Here is a 21,280-nt window from a genome sequence, read left to right on the forward strand (position 1 = left end):
GTCACCCTTTCTCTCCATTTCAATCAGAAAATGAGTTTTCTTTCTTTTTAAGAAACAAAATCCTAATTTAACTTAATGACTTAGCTACTTGGCTTGATCTCCTTGTAGGGAGGATCGACTTGCCATTTATTTCTAATTTCCTTAGATTTTTAACAATAATCTAACTAAGAACTTAATAATCAATTTTCTTCTCCACTCCTTGTTAACCACAACATGTGATCACACTATCACATTGCTGGTTGGGTCTAGATGCTCCTGCATAATCTATCATCTGAGCCTATGTTGCACTCAGTATATGAAGTAGTGGTGTTGCCTTCACTTGAAGGTCTTTTGGAATACCATCAAGTTTTGGTAGCGGAAACCATTGGACTTCTACTGGTCCATGAGAAACTTGGCACACATACATGTCATTTGCAATCACTTGATGGGAGGGTTGGATACCTTCCTGTCAACGACCAAAATCTCAAGAGTTACTTCCAGTAAGTTGGGTCGTGCCCTATGCCATGTACATAGTTTGCTTGCTGCTTGTTGTTTTCATCTTGTTTGCTTTGCTTACTATCTTTGTTTTCACTTTGTTTGTTCAACTTGCTATTTTTGTTTATGTTTGTTTTGTTTGCTTGGTATATTACTATTTTTGTTTCCGGAAATAAGTGCTGCAAACTACTATGTTCTCACTTCTGAATAGAGTATGTGGCTGAAATTTGAAGAGATTGTGACACTGCAGCACTTGGCTAGTCCTATGTATGTCTTCTCTATGCTTGGTTATAACCTTCTATCAATGAATTATTTATGGAAAATACGAACCGTTTGCAAGGGAAGTTTTGGTCCAACCATGAACCTGTGTCCACACTGGGAAGCCCCATGCCTGTACTTAGCCTTCTGCTCTATGTGTTCAAGCTCATCCAGCTAGTAGAAATAGAGAAGGGGAAAATCTAAACTAGCAAACCTATGTCAGAGGTCTTACATGCTTCTCTGAAGGAACAACCTCTTCTTCTCTCAATAAGTCGGGATCCCTCTTCCACCCCAAAAATAAATAAGTGCCTATGCATAGTCCTCTTGAAAATACAAAGGTGAAAGAAGAGAAAGGATTTCTGTGCAGAGAGGTTAAGCATGCAACTCCATCGGGGTACTGACTAGGCTCACTGGTAGTGGAGCAATGTTTGTGTTCCTGCGTGACTCTACTAGGATACTGTCCAGGCCTGCTAGCAGTGGAGCAACACCAGAGATGAAAACTTATACTCTGAAAATATTTAACATGTAAGCTAAACTACCCTTCCCGGATTCGAAACATTGCGATCAAGCTGAACTTTTGATTATGTTTAATTGAGTTTGCAAAAGGTGAACCATGTATTTCCATGGGGTAAGTGGGGAAGCTGAAGTAACCTGCATAGCGATTCAATACTCCCCAAAAAACCAAGGCCCTGTGCTATCAATGAACCAAAACAGAGAAGCTGGAGTTCTACCAGTGTGTCACCAAGTGTTGTAGTGACTACAACCAATCTCCAAAATTTTGGCCTGCACCCAAATTCGGAGCCTCCCTTGAGAGTTTCACTTGATGGTTGCATACACTTGGGTTCACTCTGTGAGCTCATGTGAGCCTTTGCACCCACCTTGCTTGTTCATTCCACCCAAGATTTTGCATGTTGATGTCAATGTCTTGCTTGCAACCATGTTCTGGTCATGATCAAGGTCTTCGCTTTGTGTGTACATGTTATGTTCACTATGAAAACATCTATCGCACTCACACACAGAGTCACATTCACTGTCGCACAAGTGTTGTCACGGTCGATCAACGATCAATCACGAGTGTCGCGCTTGTCACTTGCACCGTTGGTCAGTCATGTTGAACATGTGTGTCTGGTTGGTTTGAGTCGTCTCGTCGTCAAGTCATGATGGTGTGTGTTTGTAAGATCACATTTTCATCTTTCACTCGTTCACACACTTAGTCATTTTGCTGAAGTTATGATGACCAGACTCCCCTCTGACAGCCAGACCATCACCTCGCCATCGACTCGATCAACTGTCACCCAGAACAACGTAGGAGCACCAAGAAAGTCTTTTTCAAGCTATGCTTCTTGCAAGCAATTCAATAAACCTTCATGCTGGCCACACGGAGAGTCGAACCCGGCAACCACCCCGATACTAACTCCCCTAAAAAATAGCGCAGAGGTTGCCGACCTTACCCACTCTACTGACTAAGGAAATTGCACAAATAGGTCAGACAGTCACCAGTGCCCGTCCCTGTCTCCCTCATAAAATTTCGCAGTTTTCCCAGTCAGTCCTCCCAACAATCGAATTGCTGTTCATCTAGAAAACTGCATAGTTTTCATGAGCAAGCCCTCTGCTACCCAGCAGTCCGCTCAGCTTAGAAATTGTGTAGAGATGATCAGCAGGCCGACCTCCTAGCCTCAGTATAGTTTCTCTCACCAGTAGCTCCCAACAACAAACTGCCAGTTCCCTCCAGGAATTGCGCAGTTCTTGCTGCCAAGCTTCCGGCAGCTGACTGCTTCTTCCCCTTCAGAATTGCACAGTTTCTGTTGCTAGTGACCCAGCAGCTAGCTGCCAGTTCCCTCGAGGAATTGTGCAGTTTTGGCTGCTAGGCCCCCGGCCAGTTCCTCTAAAAAACTGCACAAATCATGTCTGCCAGTCCCTACAGCCTGGCCTATTCCTCCAAGAAATTGTGCAAATTTTATTGTCAAGCCCCACTACCCACCCATTCTAGAAAATGCACAAATGTTTTGTACCTTGCCTTTCCGCAACCCTGAATGTCACTCCAAAAATTTGTGCAGTTTTTCCTTCCAGCCAAGCCAGACCTCGTGGACAGTCACTATCGTCTTGGATTACCCATCTTCATCACCCAGTGACCCTTGCGCAATTTTCATCAGTAGTGCCTGGAGCCATCATCCTGCCTCGCAACCTTGTTACCTCTCCCAGTCACCTGCATCTGAAATGATCATGTGTCATGGTAGACTAGGAGTTTTTTGGATTTGATGTTGTCTCGTCATGAGTGACTGTAGGTATAGGTACACCAACAAGAATGGCCCAATGACGAATGGGATGAACGAAGGGAGCACATGAAAAAGGACAGGTTCACCAACGGATGAACGGACGATGCATGCGAAGATATGTGCTTGTGAATGGATGATCATGAAAAGATGTGTTCATAGATGGACGAACGAGCAAACATGCAAGATGTGCTCATAGACAGATGAATGAATGAATAGATGAGCTTGTCAAGCCTTCCAACATGCAAGCAAGAAGCAATACGCCAAAGCAACATCAAGCGAACCAACGACCATTGAAGACTCTGTGCTTGCCATGCGAAGGTGAAGCTATAACACACCATGAAGACATCCATCACCTAGCAGCACTGTAGCTCGACATGCACTCCAGCAGCAACACGAATGTACCAGCACTGTCATGTCGATTTGTATCATGAGTCATGTTGTCCACATCTCTATTGTAGGCCATGTTGTCAATCAATGTAATGTAACGTGGAAGTCCATGAGAGTACTAGTTAACTTAATAAATTTGAGTTATAGGCTTGGAGTAGAGTTGTGCATGTAGTGATTACTAAAATTTAGCAATCTAGTTTGGTTATTTTTAGTTGAACTCAGTTAACTGAGCTCAAGTCATTAGTTGGGTCAGTTGAAGGTCAGCTGCATAGTGTAACTATTGTTAACTCGGTGATCTCTCAATTAAACTAGTCAATCAACTAAAAATAGCCCATACATGCATGGAATTTGACTTGCCTAGCTGGAGTGGAGGAAAAGGCACATTGTAATTATCAATTCTATACTAGTTGAGTGTATAGGCTTGGCATTGAGGCCTAGGATTTGTGTAAGGAAATAGGGAATTCCCCTATTATTTAGGAGCTCAATTTCTCTTGAATTGTGCAAGGAAATAAGAGGCAGTTGGGGCCTTGAATTAGCTAAGTGTTGGCCAGAGCAGGATAATCAGCAAGAGAATAGGTTTACAGTGTAGGGTGTGCTTCAGGATTGAAGCAAGACATTGTAATAGTTTCTCATTCTCATCTGATTAATGAAAAGCAATGGAGGGGTTTTTCCCAGTTGGGTTCTCCTATAAAATCATTGTGCTCTTGTGGTTTTGATGGTTGCATGTCATTGCATGTGTTTCTAAATTGTGATTTCCATTCCCCAAAATTGTAGAGGAAATTTGTAATCTCTTATTTTCAGTTCGAATTCATCGGTAACAACAAATTTCTGTTAATTTCTACACAAACCACATTAATGGGCATTAGCTCTCTTCAACCTCTATTCTATGAAATCATTATCATTGGTATGATTAATTGTGTTTATGTGTGGACAAAAACTTATGTTGTTGAATTATTGTTTTTCCTAGGGTCCAAATGCAAAAACTTACATATGCATTTTTAATGGATGTCAATGTATCATATATAACCGATAAAGCATTGTCTCAATTCTCCAATAGATCAAAGAGAATTGTATACGAGTATCTATTCTTTGGAATTTATAGGAATTATTCAAAATATTCTTACATAGGCTTCTCTATTATACAATGTTTAAGAGTTGGATCAAAAGGGGGCAATGTCTCTATTATTCATATGTATATGGATTTGCATAATGAAAATCAACCACTTTTTATCTATCAATATTTAGAGATTTGATTTTTGATTCGAGAAAACATGTTTCCAAAAAGAAAGGGTCCAAAAGTTAAAGGATTGCATAGTTGCTTCATTTACTTCACCTAAGAGTTTGGTTCTTTCAATATATGATGGGTATATTTGTTCATTTTATAGACAAATATTGAAAGAGATGACTTTCCATTGTGAATATAATTCATTAGAAACTATACATAGATATTTTTTTCATTATTACTTCATCTGCCCAAAAAATATTTATGTTTTTTACTATCTTATATAATTATCAATCTTTTTTTAATTACTTTTTTTAAGTGACTATTCTCAATCCCATATTTAATTGTAAATGTTGAAGGTAATTATGCACAATAACCTTTTGTTTAGAATAAAAAATTTGATCAAAGATGATGAGGGAGATTATATTGAAATCACGAATCAAATTCAAATGCCCAAGTTGAGAGTGATGAAGGAAAGAACATAATTTTATATGTTTGAAATAATGTTTTTCAAAAGTTAAAGATCGTAACTTTTTCTATAGTGGTAAATTGGAAACACATGCTTATATGGTTTTTGTATACAAGGGAGAAACCTTTAGAAATTGATATAAAAAAAAACAAATATATATAGATATTCTATGCAAGAATTTATTAACAAAAGAATAATCTAATCCATTCAAGACTTTATTAAAAAAAAATAGTCTAGTCAAGCAAGTTGCAACACGACTCGCAAAGTGTAATCTAGTTAATCACCAATCTACCCCAAGAAACATAATAATTTAATAATAAAATTGGATGATTTTTTATTTAGCTAGAAAGCATCTCAAAAGTGGTCAACACCATAATTTTAAATGCAGTTGTCTATAACGCGACTTTTTAAAAGCTTTTTCGGCGGGTTTTTCAGGTCGAAATCCGGCAGGAATTTATTGGAATCGCAAGTTTGATAGCTAGTTTCTGCACAATGAAAGCGTCGCAGGGGTTTTCGAGGGTGCTGAATCCAAATATGCAGTTAAAAAACCATTTTAACTACAAGAAATCAAGATTTAACCTCAATTTCTTCCGCCGGATTCCGTCACCGGAATCTCCAAAAAGTCGCATTATAGACAACTCCATTTTAAATTTTAGTCAAAATTCTACCACCCATAACCATATGGTGAAACCATTACCAAAGCCGCGTGGGAGAGTAGGGTGAAACCATTAACAAAGCCACGAGGGACCAACTCTCGTGAGTTAACTGCACCTTTTTGAGCACAAACCATGTGCATAAAATATCTTTTTAGCGTAGCAGTTAATTACTCAGAAACGCTATTTTCTCCTCGATAGAACCACCCACCCTTCTCTTTCTAAAGCTCCTCTCCCGTCTACGCTAGCTGTAAGAGTACTTCGTTCCTTCCCCTTCTTAGGTCTATACTCCGTACCTCGCGCAATATATGCTTACAAGCGGCTGTGGAATCTAATCAACCAAAAGTGGAAGTGATAAGATGGGTTTATGTTTTATGAGCGAAGGGAATAAAGTGGATTTGGATAATGTTTTAAAGTTGTTTTTGTTTAATTAAGAGTTTGTTTTTCTTAGATGTAAAGAAACAAGTTAACGGTCCAAGACCTAGATGTATATGGCAGGAGTGAAAACGTGCCTCCTTATAGAATACCAACAAGTTATTCCAGGTAGCATGGTTCCAATGAGTTATTCCAGGCGGCGTGTTTTTCCTTGAATAACAAGGATGAGTCAGCGTGCATTCGCGGATAGCAGCTAGAGATGGTTGTCGTCATACTAGTTTGACAACTGAGTTATGATAGATTTTCCCATTGTGTAAAAACAAAATGTACTAATGATAATAATAGTAAATTGGTCAAAAACTTGTAAACGTTGTGTGGTGAATTTGAAGATGATTTTTTTTAATAAGAACATGAAAATGGTTATTTTGAAAAGTGATAAAGTAAAGGGAAGCCATTTGAAAATGAAGGGTAGTCATCACAATCTACACTTAAATATAACTGAGTTATGATAGATTTTCCCACTGTGTAAAAACAAAATGTACTAATGATAATAATAGTAAATTGGTCAAAAATTGTAAACATTGTGTGGTGAATTTGAAGATGATTTTTTTAATAAGAACAAGAAATTGGTTATTTTGGAAAGTGATAAAGTAAAGGGAAGCCATTTGAAAATGAACGGTAGTCATCACACTCTACACTTGAAAAATATATTAAAATAACTAGATTGTGGTGGTGTCTTAATAAAATAAAGCCAACATGTGATGTCACAATTTTTTTTTAGTCTGTTTTAGAAATGAAAAAATTGTGTGATATACATTGAATCATAACATTATCCAAGTGAATATTATTTCCATCCATTATTTATTTTGGTGTCTTAGTTCATTATCAATAATTATGTTTAATTTAATGGTTAATATATATCTTTAATTTATTTTTATTTTTATAATATATTGGTAATTTCCAACAACAATCTAATTACATATTGGCATGATGAATATCTTCTTTAAATTAATATCTTTTATATTATCTCATTGTTGTTACATTTCTAACTAATGTTTGTATCCATATCGAACATCAACTAGAGGTTAAAAAAATAATAATATTAAAATAATTGGGATCAGGAGCACAAGGGTTGTTGTTTGGACTTCAAGTTTTTATAGCAAAAAAACAACATAAAAGCATCATTCTGTGTGTGAAAATTACCATTATTATGCACAAATGCTTAATCTTAACATTATCAATGTTATATAAGAGCATTGTGGCATAGCTTTGCATTTACTTATTCATATTGGACTAAAATAAATAAATAAATAACTTATAAGTGAATTTCAATGGTTAAAGATGAAATTTATTTATTTATTTAGGGTTTCCAACAATGTATACGTATATTTAATTATTCTCCAATGTATGCATATATTGGTGGAGTACCACATATTTACAAGAAATGGTTAAAATATGTGTTTATCTAAAATCGAGATAGATGCAAAAAAAACAAATGTATTGTTTATAGATGATGATCATTACCATTCAGAAGACATTAGTAAAATGGAGATAGATGCAAAAAAACAAATGTATTGTTTATAGATGATGGTCATTACCATTCAGAAGAGATTAATAAGTAGAACTATCTGAAAGTGCTATTAAGTTGGACATTTGATGGTACAAATGAAAGAGAGAGAAATATAAAAACAATGTCTTGTTTCGTTGTTTAATCAACTAAGACATCATCCAAACATGAGGCATTGGTTAAAAACATTCAAATTTAGAAGGCATTAGTGAAGAGAATCACTTTATATTATTATCAAGTTGGGAATTTAATGGTTCATATGAATGAGATATAAAAACAATTTTGCATACTTTGATGATAATTATATTTCTCCTAGTAATTGGTTATTCACAAACAAACAAACAAAACCAAAAACAACAATATATGAAAGGGACTATCTAGGTGATGACATTTATGAAAAATTGTTTATCATACTTGTAATTACCAAACTCAGTAATCTATTCATACATTTATTTATTTTAACCATAGATAGGAAATATTATATATTAAGCAAAAAGTTGCAACAATGCTCGTGGTGGAAATACATCAAAATTTTGGATTCTTAACGACAACCAATGGTTCAAAATAGAGCATAGAATCTACATACTGTTGTACTTTATAAGGAAAATTAAATACAACATTTAATAAAAAGACCTCATAGTATAGCTTCTACAAAATAAGCTTGATGTGCCCATTATATAATACATGCAAGCTAAGTTACATCAACTATTGGCTCTTTTGTTGCTTCCTTGTTTGACTCCATCACCCGCATATTCAAATTTTTATTTTTCCAAAGTCGATGCATAGTTGTATCTTCCAGAGGGTTCCCTTGATTTGAATTCAATGATTGGGCCTATTTGGATATTCCAATTTTCTTTCCATGAAGAAAATTAGTTGTCAAGCTTTGACGTGACACACATTTTGGTTCCACTGCATTGATTTTCCATTTTTATTGCACTAATATCTCCATTATTATTTCAATATAATAAACTACACTAGTGATCTATTTCAGAATTTACTTGGTTACTGATTAAAACAAGCTCTAATTTCCCTTGAATTTATCCTCATCAATTCTCAAAGTGCATCGAGTCTCTTAAAGCTATGGGTAGTCCATTGAAAAGAAGCAAAAATATAAACCATAAAAATGAACATAATACAAAACACTAAAACTACTAGACCAACTAGGAGTTTCCAATATTCATCATTCACAAGACTGATGTAAAGTGTGCATAATATTACATAGACAAAGTTCAATAGTGAGATAGGGGTTGGAGTAGGAGAGTCTCTCATCTCTGTCTAAAAAATTATCTTTTGAATATGAAAAACACCCATGCATTATGTGCATAAAATTGTGTAGGGTTAATGCTAAGACAAGAATTGAGGTAGAAAAACTACTCCACCCCCTCTAAGAAGCAACTGATGAAGATTAAAACCACCTACCCAACACTTATGTTTTTTAATTATCTCCAAATTCCTCTTTAAAAACTAATCAGGGTAAATCCTTTAGGGAACCAAAATTACCATAATAATAAGAAGATGGGATTCCTGAAAATTAAACCAAATCCCCAATAAGGGTGGTGGCATCACACTCAAATAAAAATCTATAACCAACCATAAGACTCCCTGATTGACATGAAGAAGAGGGGATACAATAATTCACACACCAAATAAGTTGGTGAGAAGGAGAAGCCACACAAGAGTCCAAATTTCCAAATTGAAATCCATCGACCAGAGCCACACACTTGAAAGACTTGGATGCCACATAAAGGAATCCTTCCATGGTGCCATAATCTAACAATGATTGTGCCAAAATTTAATAAATTATCATAATCATGCGAAGTAGTGTGTTGAAGCATGTGATGGGAAGGTAGATACTTATTCACATTAAGTGGAGTGCAATATGGCTCACCATCCTTACAAAAATCTATGTGCCAATTTAAATGAGCCCTACCTGGAATAAATTTCATAATTATGGGATGGGTTGGTGGTAGGTCTATTATTAATGACTAAATTTCCCTCTGTTGATAACATAGCTTCATTGGAAAATTGATCTTTTGTGGTGTTATATTCCCAGAGAACATGACAAAAGCTCATATTGGAGACTATAATTATAGATTTCCCAATCCTGTCAAGTACTAAAGCCAACTTATAGTCCAAAGGGTTAATACCCAATACCATATGCCTAACTACATTCTTAAAATTCCCCAACACTATCAAACTTTGGATATGAAGGATATTGACTAAGTTCAAGCATTGTAGAAGGGTAAATACTTCAGCCCAGTTATTAGCTGACATGCCTAAACTCCATGCAAAGGTATATACAATTGTACCTTCAAGGTTTATGGTTACCCTCCTACACCTACCACCTATGTACCAAAATTAATAATTTAACATCGTACAAATAACAATATTAATGAGATTATATGTTGTATTTATTTGCTTGCAAATACAAGATTAGTAAATAAATCGTTGATTATTTTTTATATGAATGGAGTCTTGTTACATGCACTTCATGAAAAGATCATTAAGAAATTAAATTATTACCAAGGAATCCAAACATTGAAACAAATGCAAATATGTATTTTATATAGCTAGGATTTAAAGATTTCTTTGAGAATTTCCTTGGTATTTTCAAGGATGGTTTATGGACATCTACACAAACCAGCAAAAAATGTGAATGATTTTTTTAACAATTTTATTTGACAAAATAGATTTAAAATCCAACAATTTAAAATCATATTAACATGAGATTATTGTGACACCATACCGAGTGTTTTGTTGGTGTTAGGAATCTAAATATACATTTTAAACCTTTAAATAAAGGTTGGTAGACCTCGAAGGGTGCTTATGATGATAGTAACATAGTGATTGTATATGATTCAAAAGAAAATCATGTTTGTAATGATGAAGGGAACTATGTAATTGAAAAAGGCTATAATTGTGATGACATGAATGACGCAAATTTGTCAAATCTATTATGGCCTTGTTTTCCACTAATATATGATATTACGAATGTGAGAACTATTTTGAAAAGATGCAAATAGTTTATTAAATAATGTAATCGGTTATTTATTAAGTTTGTATGTGTCACAAATTCTTTAAGATTAATAAGGTCTTTGGATATATGATTGAAAATTAAGTATAGAATTTAGGTTTGTAAAGTGCAAAATCATATACTAAAAGTGCTAATATAAAATTTCAAATGGGAAAAATAAGATTTCTAAAGTACCAATATTGATTCTCAAAAGGGGAAAATTAGCTTAAAATGAGATAAATATAAAACCAATTGTGATAATGTGATTTGTTAGATTGATTATGGCCTAAAACTAAAATTCCCCCAAATTTTTAAATTATTTATGTGGTTACTTCTTCAAATTAAAGTCCAACTTGGGATAATCTTCTTTAGAGATCTTTTCACAATCCTAGCAAATGCATTTCATGCCCATCAACCTCTAAATTGAACATATCTTCTTGATTTGTCCTTTCATTTGATTCGTATACAAGGATATCAGATATCAAGAAGGTCAATCATATGTTTGGGAAGGCTCGACCATAGAAGATTGCCTAAAACCATGGTTAATAGGAAATAACGAACAACAACATAAAGTTCTTCCTCTTATGGTGACTTGTAGTCATGGTTAGATGAGAATTGAACCATTTTTGAAAAATTGGAGCCTTCTTTCATGAAGAGAGTGCTTTGCAATTTGGCCATCATAATATCAATCACTGACCCCAAAATTCCATCACCTCCTTGTCTTACCCCTAAGATGGTAATTTTGATTGATTTTTCATGTGCTTTTTTTATGGGGTTGCTCAAGGATCTGTGTTTATTTCTACTAAAGGGGAATTATTTATATGAAAATAGCTCACTTTATCTCATTCTATACTAATATAGGCCCTACCACAAATAAATTTGTAGAATTATTTTCTTTAAAACTACTCATTCAGTTTACAAATGAATAAAGGATCACCTCACTACATATCTATGGGGACTCACAAGTTCTATAAAATGAATGAATGACATAAAAAGATTAAGAAATTACACTTTTCCACCTCTATATCAATAGAATATGCACAACTTGCTTCCTTTACACATATTTCCTTGAACATGTTTACAAGACTAGAAAAAAAGATCATATATCAAGAGGATCAATCATATGTCTAGGAAGGCTCCACCATAAAAGATTGTCTAAAACCATGGTTAAATGAAAATCACAAACAACAACATAAAGCTCTTCCTCTTATGGTGACATGCAATCATGGTTAGATGAGAATTGAACCATTTTTGAAACATTGGAGCCTTCTTTCATTAAGAGAGTGCTTTGTATTCTAGCCATGTTAATATCAATCACTGACCCCAAAATCCCATCACCTCCTTGTCTTACCCCTAAGATGGTAATTTTTATTGATTTTTCCTGTGCCTTTTTTTTTTTATGGGGTTGCTCAAGGATCTTTGTTGATGGCTACTAGAAGGGGAATTATTTATATGAACATAACTCACTTTATCTCATTCTCTACTAATATAGGCCCTAGCACAAATAACTTTGTAGCATTATTTGCTTTAAAATTTCTCATTCATATTACAAATGAATAAAGGACCTCACTACATATCTATGGGGAGTCACGGGTTCTATCAAATGAATGAAAGGCATAAAAAGGTTAATAAATTACACTTTTCTACCTCTCTATCAATAAAATACACACAACTTTCTTCCTTTACATATATTTCCTTGAACATGTTTATAAGACCATAAAAAAAGAAGTGAATCACCTTTCCAAAGCTAGCTTGGCACTAAATAGTGGCACATGGAAAATCACAAAAGTTTAAAAAATTCCAATAGTTAGAACATTTTCTAGACCTTTGGGTCTAAATAAATTCAATACAAATAAAAATATAAAGAATATTATTTTTGTCTCTCTCTCTCTCTCTCACACACACACACATTGTTCCAAAACCACATTAGTAAGGATTATATGTTATCCCTATTTCTTTGTCTCCGCAAAAGAGGAGGTGGTAAGGAAACATCTTTCATGCGAAAGGGATGCTATTTTAAGGATGTAGCCAATGGAAAACTCTTTATAGTTGTGCTGACTCATTCAACAAATGTGTATATTATGAAGAAAGTAGAGGAGGTTTTGTTGTGAGAAGTCATTGAGGAGATAGTATATGATTAACTTTCATATTATGAATCTAAAGTGGTAATATGTTAGCTTAATGGCTTTTTGGCCTTTTACATCATATTTGTACTAATGGCTATATTTGAACTAAACAAACAATTGTGAGATATATCTTGTTTCCACATGGTTTTTTATTATCCAATTTCACAATCATGTTGAATTAGAAAATATTCGACAAGGTTCCCTAGTTTTGGGGAAAAGTGGCCCTTTATATTACCCCATGGTTCCTAGATTTTAATCCATCCAATATGTTTATCATCAAAATGCTTATTTAGGTGTGCCTCCCAAATAAACTAATAAAATTGTCTCACTTGTCAGGCCAGGGACAGCAAGTTTCTCTTGAGCTGTGGGAGATATAGAACATGATCTAGAAGAAAGTCTGGAAGACCAGGCAGTTTAAGCCTGATTGTGCCAAGCCCTGATGGCTTGATTTTTGACTGATCTGCGAAGTATACTTCTCCATCAACATTATCAGTGAAATCTTCAAAAAAATCTTTCCTATGAGTCATATGACAGGTTGCTCCTGAATCAAGCAACCAGTCATTTTTCGAAGAAGCAAGTGAAGCATTAAACAAGTCTTCATTTACTCCAATGTTACATTGTGCCTCAATATAGTGAGCGGATTCAGGTGCTTTACCTTTGTTTGTGTCATCAGTTTTACCTTTCTGCTGGTTTCTTCTCTGCTCAACCTTGTCCCATGGTAGCTTGCATGTAGAAGCATCATGTGATCCATTTCGTTTGCAGCGAATGCAATGCAGATCTGCCTTTTCTGCTTGAGAATGTCTGCCCCCCCGCCTCTGAAGTATCTTCCTCTTCCTCTTCGTCCACCTCTTCCTCTTGTAGAGTCTTGAGCAGGATGCTTTTCTTTATGAGCAAGGCAAACAGTCTCTTCAGAAGATTCAGGGACTGTTTTCTTTCCAAAGGCTTTCTCTCTTTCAGCAAACTTTTTCACAAGAGACTCAAAGGTTATGTCTTTAAGATTTCCATTTGCTTGTAAAGACTCAAGATAATTGGAGTAGGTAGGATAGAGTGCTTTGAGAAAGGCAATAAGAGAGATATCCAACTCAACCTTAGTGGATTTAATATCATGCATTATAGACTTTATTTCAGATGCAAGAGCAAGGGGGTCATTATTTTTCAGTTCAAGAGTGAAGAGCTTAATCATGAGCTGAACAACTTCAAGTGCAGAATGTGAATCATAAAGTTCTTTCAGCTTTTGTAAAGCTTCAAAGGCAGTGGAATAGGATGAAATATGACAACTTACTTCTTCATTTACAGATGCTGCGATCAATGCATAGGCTTTGCTGTTCTTGTTTTCCCAAATGGTGAGTTCTTTGTCTGATGTGGGCTGCACAGGGTCTTTGTCTTCTTCTCCGACACACACTCCTTTCCACAGCTCATTGTAGATGAGGGTGTGTTTTACCATCCGAGACCATTCAGAATAGTTCTCCTTGCCGGTGAGAACTATTCCGACCATAGAGATGATTGAATGCATTCTGTAAAAACTTCTGCTTGATAAAAAAAATTCTACAAATCCCTCTAATGTGTGACAGAAGGCATCAGAATTTCATTGAAATATTATAACACTTTGTGCTTCAATACAACATAAAACAAAATGTGCAAATGTTCTGACTGATATGACTTTGAATGCTTTCGAAAACTGCTTATATAACCCCTTTGAAAACACAATTAATGTAGCATTGACAATAACTAACATGATCTCATTTTTTAATGCAGAAATACTCCATGCTCATTGAACCACCATACACAGTCTTTGATGTCAGTAATGGAAAATGGCTCGAATAGGAGCAGTTCCAAAAAAAACGCAGTCATTAATAGAACGCAGTCTTCAATACCATAAAAACGCAGTCTTCATTAATAGAACACAGTCTTCATTAATAGAACACAGTCTTCAATACCATAAAACGCAGTCTTCATTACAAGAACGCAGTCTTCAATACCATAAAAACGCAGTCTTCATTACAATAAAAACACAGTCGCATTTTTACAATAAAACGAAATATTCAGTCTTCAATACCAAAAACGCAGTCACCATTACAAAAAACGCAGTCACATTTTCACCAAAAACGCAGTCACCATTACAATAAAACGCAGTCTTCAACAGTATAGACTACTTGATATCAGTTTTGTTAACAGAAAATGTCAGACGACGAAGCCAAAGAGGAGAAGGAGTATACGAGTTGGATCTCACATCGCATGATGTTGTTACCAAGTATAAGCTTTCTGCTAAAATTGCGAATAAAGCTTTACAAATAGTTTTGTCTGAGTGCAAGCCAAAGGCAAAGGCGGTTGATCTGTGTGAAAAAGGGAACAAGCGCGACCGCACGCAGCGGAGGCACTTCAAGCAAGGGCGAGAGAACGTATGGAAGAAGCCGAGAGCACCCCCGTCAGCCTCAGAAGCAGCCCAGACTCAATGGGAACCCTTGGTCACACAAAATTTGGTTTTCGAGCAGTATTACAAGGAACAAGTGATTATACCAGAAGAGGAATGGGATAGGCTTTTACCATGGTTACGATAGCAGAAACGCATCAACGCATCAAGGTAATGGAGCTTCAACGCAGCGTTCCAGGGTAACTGAGTTTCAACGCATTGATAATTCAAACATTCATGCGCAGGGAGGGACAGTAGAAACGTAGTAGGTATTCCTGCGCGGAGGCACCAGAAACGCACATCAATTACTTATGATCTGAGGGCGCAGTCTCCAGAGGCGCTCAGGACAGAGGGCACAGTCTACAGCAATGGCAGCGCTATATGCTCAGAGAATCGCTCAAGGAATCGCTCAGGATGATGCAGCGCTCAGCAGGAGTTACACTATTTTGGGACCTGTGCTCTGATACCATGTCAGGCCAGGGTAACTCCACATTGAACAAGAGAGAAAACTGATTGATTTTATTCATTAGGTAACTCATGTTTATATACAAAAATAAAAACGGATCAGTTCATCTTCTAGATGACTGTCCAGTTCACCCATCCGTTTCGGATTAGGTGTCAACATCACTTAACCATTTTTTAAGACATAACAATGTATAGGGCGTAAATTTAAGGATAGAAATCAATTTTTTTAAGCTTGGTCTTTTTACTTATGCTCATATATGTGTTGATATTGATATTGATAGGGGATTATCATATTATATACTATTTCAAAGTAAAGGATCTATATGAACTCAAAATATGGATTATGAAAATACAACTTTCCAATACTAGATTTATTATTAGGTAGGACAATTGTAGGATTCATGTTCACTAGCATGAGTTTATCATAAATGAAAAATTGGAAACAATCCAAAACCCAAAGAATGGAAATCATTTGAACAATGACTCTTAAATTCTAAAGAGGAACATATGCCAATGGATGCCCAAAAATGAAAGCTAAGGAAACAACACCATTTATGGTGGATAGATAAGAAGAAAAGAATACCAGGATTCCCCCCCAAAAGTGGTAGCTGTAAATTAAATCACGTGAAGGAGAGTGAAAAGACTCTATGAATTTGACAACTTTGATTCCAATAAGGAGTTCGAACACCAACCAAACCCCGGACATGTGAATTATGATCTACAACTATTCCTTGTAAAACCTTCATATAGGTGGACTAAGATCAAAAAGAAGAAAGGGAAAAAAAGCATGAAGAAAGCAAGATTGAAGATTACAATACTTGTTAGCTCTTCACTCTCTTTCGTCAACGTCTTTTTCTTTTGTGTCTTATTAAGTAAATGAGTGCTTAAATCTCATTGGTTTATGTATATTTATGAATGCTATCATAGCATCTATAGTATGTAACATCTTATGAGTTTAACGTGTCACTTGCATGAATTGAATGTGGATGGAGAGGATAACCAGCATTCCTCTCAACCACCCGAGATAAATCCAACTGATGTTCATTAATAAAGGTCTTATAAAAACTATCATTGTTATTATAAATGTTTGTATTTTAATAATTACAAATAATAATTCAGATAACAAATAATTAAATTTATCCTATTTAGCATTTCAAAATAGCATACATATTTACAAAAATGATATGTTGAAAACATTATTTCTATAAGATTGTATATAATTTTTTCTATCAACATTTACAATATTTAACTCATCATTGATAAAGAAATAACCTGACATACTATTGAAAACAACATACAGATAAACATTCTAATCTTATTGTTTTAGAATTGCTACACCCAATAGCAAACCAAATGATAAGATCGGTTGAAATGTGGTTGGCGAATTACAATATACGATTGGCTAGACTTGCTCATAAAATCATTTAACCTATTATATCCAAATCAAGAAATTTAATGTGAATTCGTTAATATTTTGCTAGCAAATTGACATGATTAAAGGCATGTAAATCATATAAACAAGAATTGATGGGATTTTGTATTATAGCATATAAGCCATTAAATTTATATATCATATTGTAGTTAAATATGGTTACATGTGGCCTGCAAGGGGGCAGCTAGATTGGCGATCTGAAGTATTCAAGAAGTAAGTGGTTCAAGGTTCAGATTCCCCCTAATTAGCCTTTTGGGTCAAGCATTGGGGTGAACATGGGTTCATCTAAAGATTTAATGGTATTTGGAATCGACAATGTGTCACCCAAGTACAAGCCTCGCCTAGTTGTTGATATATGTGTGTGATTACCTATGAGCCCCTGAGGCAACTTAATTAGCAATGGTAATTATATGAAGTATTATGTAAAATGAAAGGGGCACAACTCATATCTATGAAAGGGGAATATGTAGGCATCTAGAGGTTATAATAGTAGCAATTAGAATCGACCTCATGTCAAACTAACCCAATTATCAATTCCTCTAGTGAAAAAAAATAATAGTTTCTTGTGACATGCTATTGTTGTTAATGTTGATCTATTGGTATCGCAACACCATCTTGCATTTTATACTGTAATATTACCACAACTTTTATTCAATGATATGTGAACTTATTATATCACTTCCTATTTAGAATAATATGATGGTATGTACAAACGTTGAATCAATTTTCATATCCAAATGAATATTATACATTAATATAAACTTTATCAAAATTATGATAATTGGCAAGTTGTATTTAATATTTTTTTCAATTCTAAGAACTATGTTGGCAAGATTGTAATAAGACCTTGAAAAAGTGGGCCAATTGTGTTCCAGAATATTTAAAAAAAATAATAAAAAAATTCAATATGTAGCCTTAAACCTTGAGAAATAACCATTTTTTAGGTCAATTTAGAAACTAATATATGGTGAACTAAAAACTCATTGTTATAATCCTAACTTATTGGTAAGGTCTAATAATTGTGAAATAAATAATAAAATAATAAAAATGAGTTTTAACTGTAAAAATAATAATAACAATAATATGAATAAATTAAATCAAATATAAAATATAAAATCATAAAAAATTTAAATAAATAAAAAACAAATAAATAAATAGAAGAAGATAAAATAATTTTAAAAACCTATAGACAAAAATGTAATTTATAATAGAGTAGAGAATACTACTACATATTAAAAGAATTATAATATTTAAAAGATATATATTAAAATAAGAAAAATATGTTTTAAAATAGAAATATAATTCAAAGTTAAATTAAATATAAGAGGTAGTTGTAAGTGTAGCTAGATCAAGGGGAACAATTTTGATTTTAATATGTTGGGTTATGTGTTATCTTGTCATTATTTATCGCCTTTTGCTTGAGAAAAAGGGTGTGAACATCTTCAAGTTTTTGGTGATTCTTTGTTGGTCATTAATTGGGTTAATGAGATACGACAATGTCGTAGTTTACATATTTCTCACATTTTGGAGGATTTTCAGAGGATCAAGCTCACTTATGTTTCTTTTTCTTGCATACACATTTTCATGGAATGCAACAGGGAAGCAGATAGGATTTCTAAGGAAGGCCTTCAACTTGATTGGGGGCTATGCCTCGTTATGGAATTCTTGAATGACGAACACTTCTGCTTCTATCAAAGGCCCTACATGGATGACCATTTTCCCTAGAATTATTCTATTGTTTTATGGTGTCTTCCTTACATATATATTTTTGTTAGTTTTGAAAGTTGGTGAGAAGGAGAAGCCACACAAGAGTTCAATTTTTCAAATTGAAATCCATTGACCAGAGCCACACACTTGAAAGACTTGGATTCCACAAAAAGAAATCCATACATGGTGCCATAATCTAATAATTATTGTTCCAAATTTTGAGAAATTATCATATTCATGCAAAGTAGTGTGTTGAAGCATGTCATGGGAAGGTAGAGATTGATTCACATTAAGTGGAATGCAATATGACCCACCATCCTTACAAAATATATGTGCCAATTTAAATGAGCCCTACTTGGAATAAATTTCGTAATTATGGGATGGGCTGGTGGTAGGTCTATCGTTAATGGCTAAATTTCCCTCTTTTCATAATATAGCTTCATTGGCGAATTAATCTGTTGTGGTGTTATATTCCCATAGAACATGAAAAAACTTATTATTGGAGACTATAATGATACCTTTCCCAATATTTTCAAGTATTAAATCCAACTTATAGTCCAAAGGGTTAATACCCAATACCATATGCCTAATTACATTATTCAAATCCTCCAACATTATCAAACTTTGGATATGAAGGATATTGACTAGGTTCAAGCATTGTAGAAGGGTAAATTCTTCAGCCTAGTTATTAGCTGACATGCCTAAACTCCATGCAAAGTTATATACAGTTGTACCTTCAAGGTTTATGATTACCCTCCTACACCTTCCTATGTACTAAACTTAATAGTTTAACATCGTACAAATAGCAATATTAATGAGATTATATGTTGTATTTATGGGGTCCCATACACCAATTTGGTGTCTGGCTTGGTCGTGACCTTAAAATTGGATAATAATAATAATAATTTGCTTTCAAATACAAGACTAGTAAATAAATGGTTAATTATTTTTTATATGAATGGAGTCTTGTTACATGCAATTCATAAAAAAATCACTAAGAAAATAAATTATTACCAATAAATCCAAAGATTGAAACAAATACAAATATGTGTTTTATATAGCTAGGGTTTAGATATTTTTTTGAGCATTTCATTGGTATTTTCAAGGACGGTTTATGGAAATCTACACAAACAAACAAAAATGTGAATGATTTTTTGTCAATTTTATTTGAAAAAATACACTGAAAATCCAATAATTTAAAATCATATTAGCATGAGATGATTGTGACACCATACCAAGTGTTCTGTCTTTGTTAGGAATCTAAATATACATTTTAAACCTTTTAAATAAAATTTGGGAGATCTCGAAGGGTGCTTATGATGATAAAAACATAATGATTATATATTATTAAAAAAACATGTTTGTAATGATGAAGGGAACTATGTAATTATAAAAGGCTATAATTCTGATGACATGAATGACACAAATTTGTCAAATCTATTGTGGCCTTGTTTTCCACAAATATATGACATTACTAATTTGAGAAGTATTTTGAAAAGATGAAAATAGTTTGTTAAATAATTTAATCATTTATTTCTTAAGTTTCTATGTGTGACAAATTCTTTAAGATTAATAAGGTATTTCGATATTTATATATTCATTTTTTATAGTTATGTGTAATTGAAAATTATGTATAGAATTTAGGTTTGTAAAGTGAATAAATCATATACTAAAAGTGATAATATCAAATTTCAAATGGAAAAAACAAGATTTCTAAAGTGCCAATCTTGATTTTCAAAAGGGGAATATGATGACCATCAATATTGTAGCAAGAATGATGCAACTCCTTGGGCTACAAATTTACTTCATCAACCCGAGGTTTCAACCAGGGGTTCATACAAACTTGGAGGTGACAGTGCTATATACATATATAGATGCAACGGGTCCACTCTTTTGTCACTGCTGAGCTGGGCGATAGACCACTAGGGTTTCTCAAACTAGCCAGGTTCTATTGATTTAGAATAAGTTTGATTACCAATTGAGAAAGGAGAATTTACCCTAATTGAGAGAATTGAAATGCTAACTACTGTAGTAAAGAAAGATTGAAATAGATGCTCAAAACATACCACTCATCTAGCTATTTATTAAGATACCTTGCTTCAGAAGAATTCTAAGATAACACATGTGAAACCCTAACTAACCAAAGCATGCAATCTGATCTAATCAATCACTCAATTGTTGTGCATATGAATAAGCATAACAACCTTTTTCTTTTTGTCTTTTTGTAAAAACATGAATGCTAATTCTTCTTGATTGTATGGAAAGTGGGTTAGGTGTGGAGAGAGATGGTTGTGATGGGTTAGATGGCTTGGGAGGCAAGACGGGGTCTTCTCCTATCTTTCGTGATGAATTTCTCACAGATCGGCCTTAAACTAGGCCACTACAAGTCGTCCTACAGAATGTCTACAGGATGTCCTAATTCACCTACAGGATCCCCTGTATTCCT

This window comes from Pinus tabuliformis, chromosome 6 (assembly GCF_031772625.1).
Source record: "Pinus tabuliformis cultivar Carrire ecotype Pingquan chromosome 6, CPIR1, whole genome shotgun sequence".
NCBI classification, from domain to species: domain Eukaryota; kingdom Viridiplantae; phylum Streptophyta; class Pinopsida; order Pinales; family Pinaceae; genus Pinus; species Pinus tabuliformis.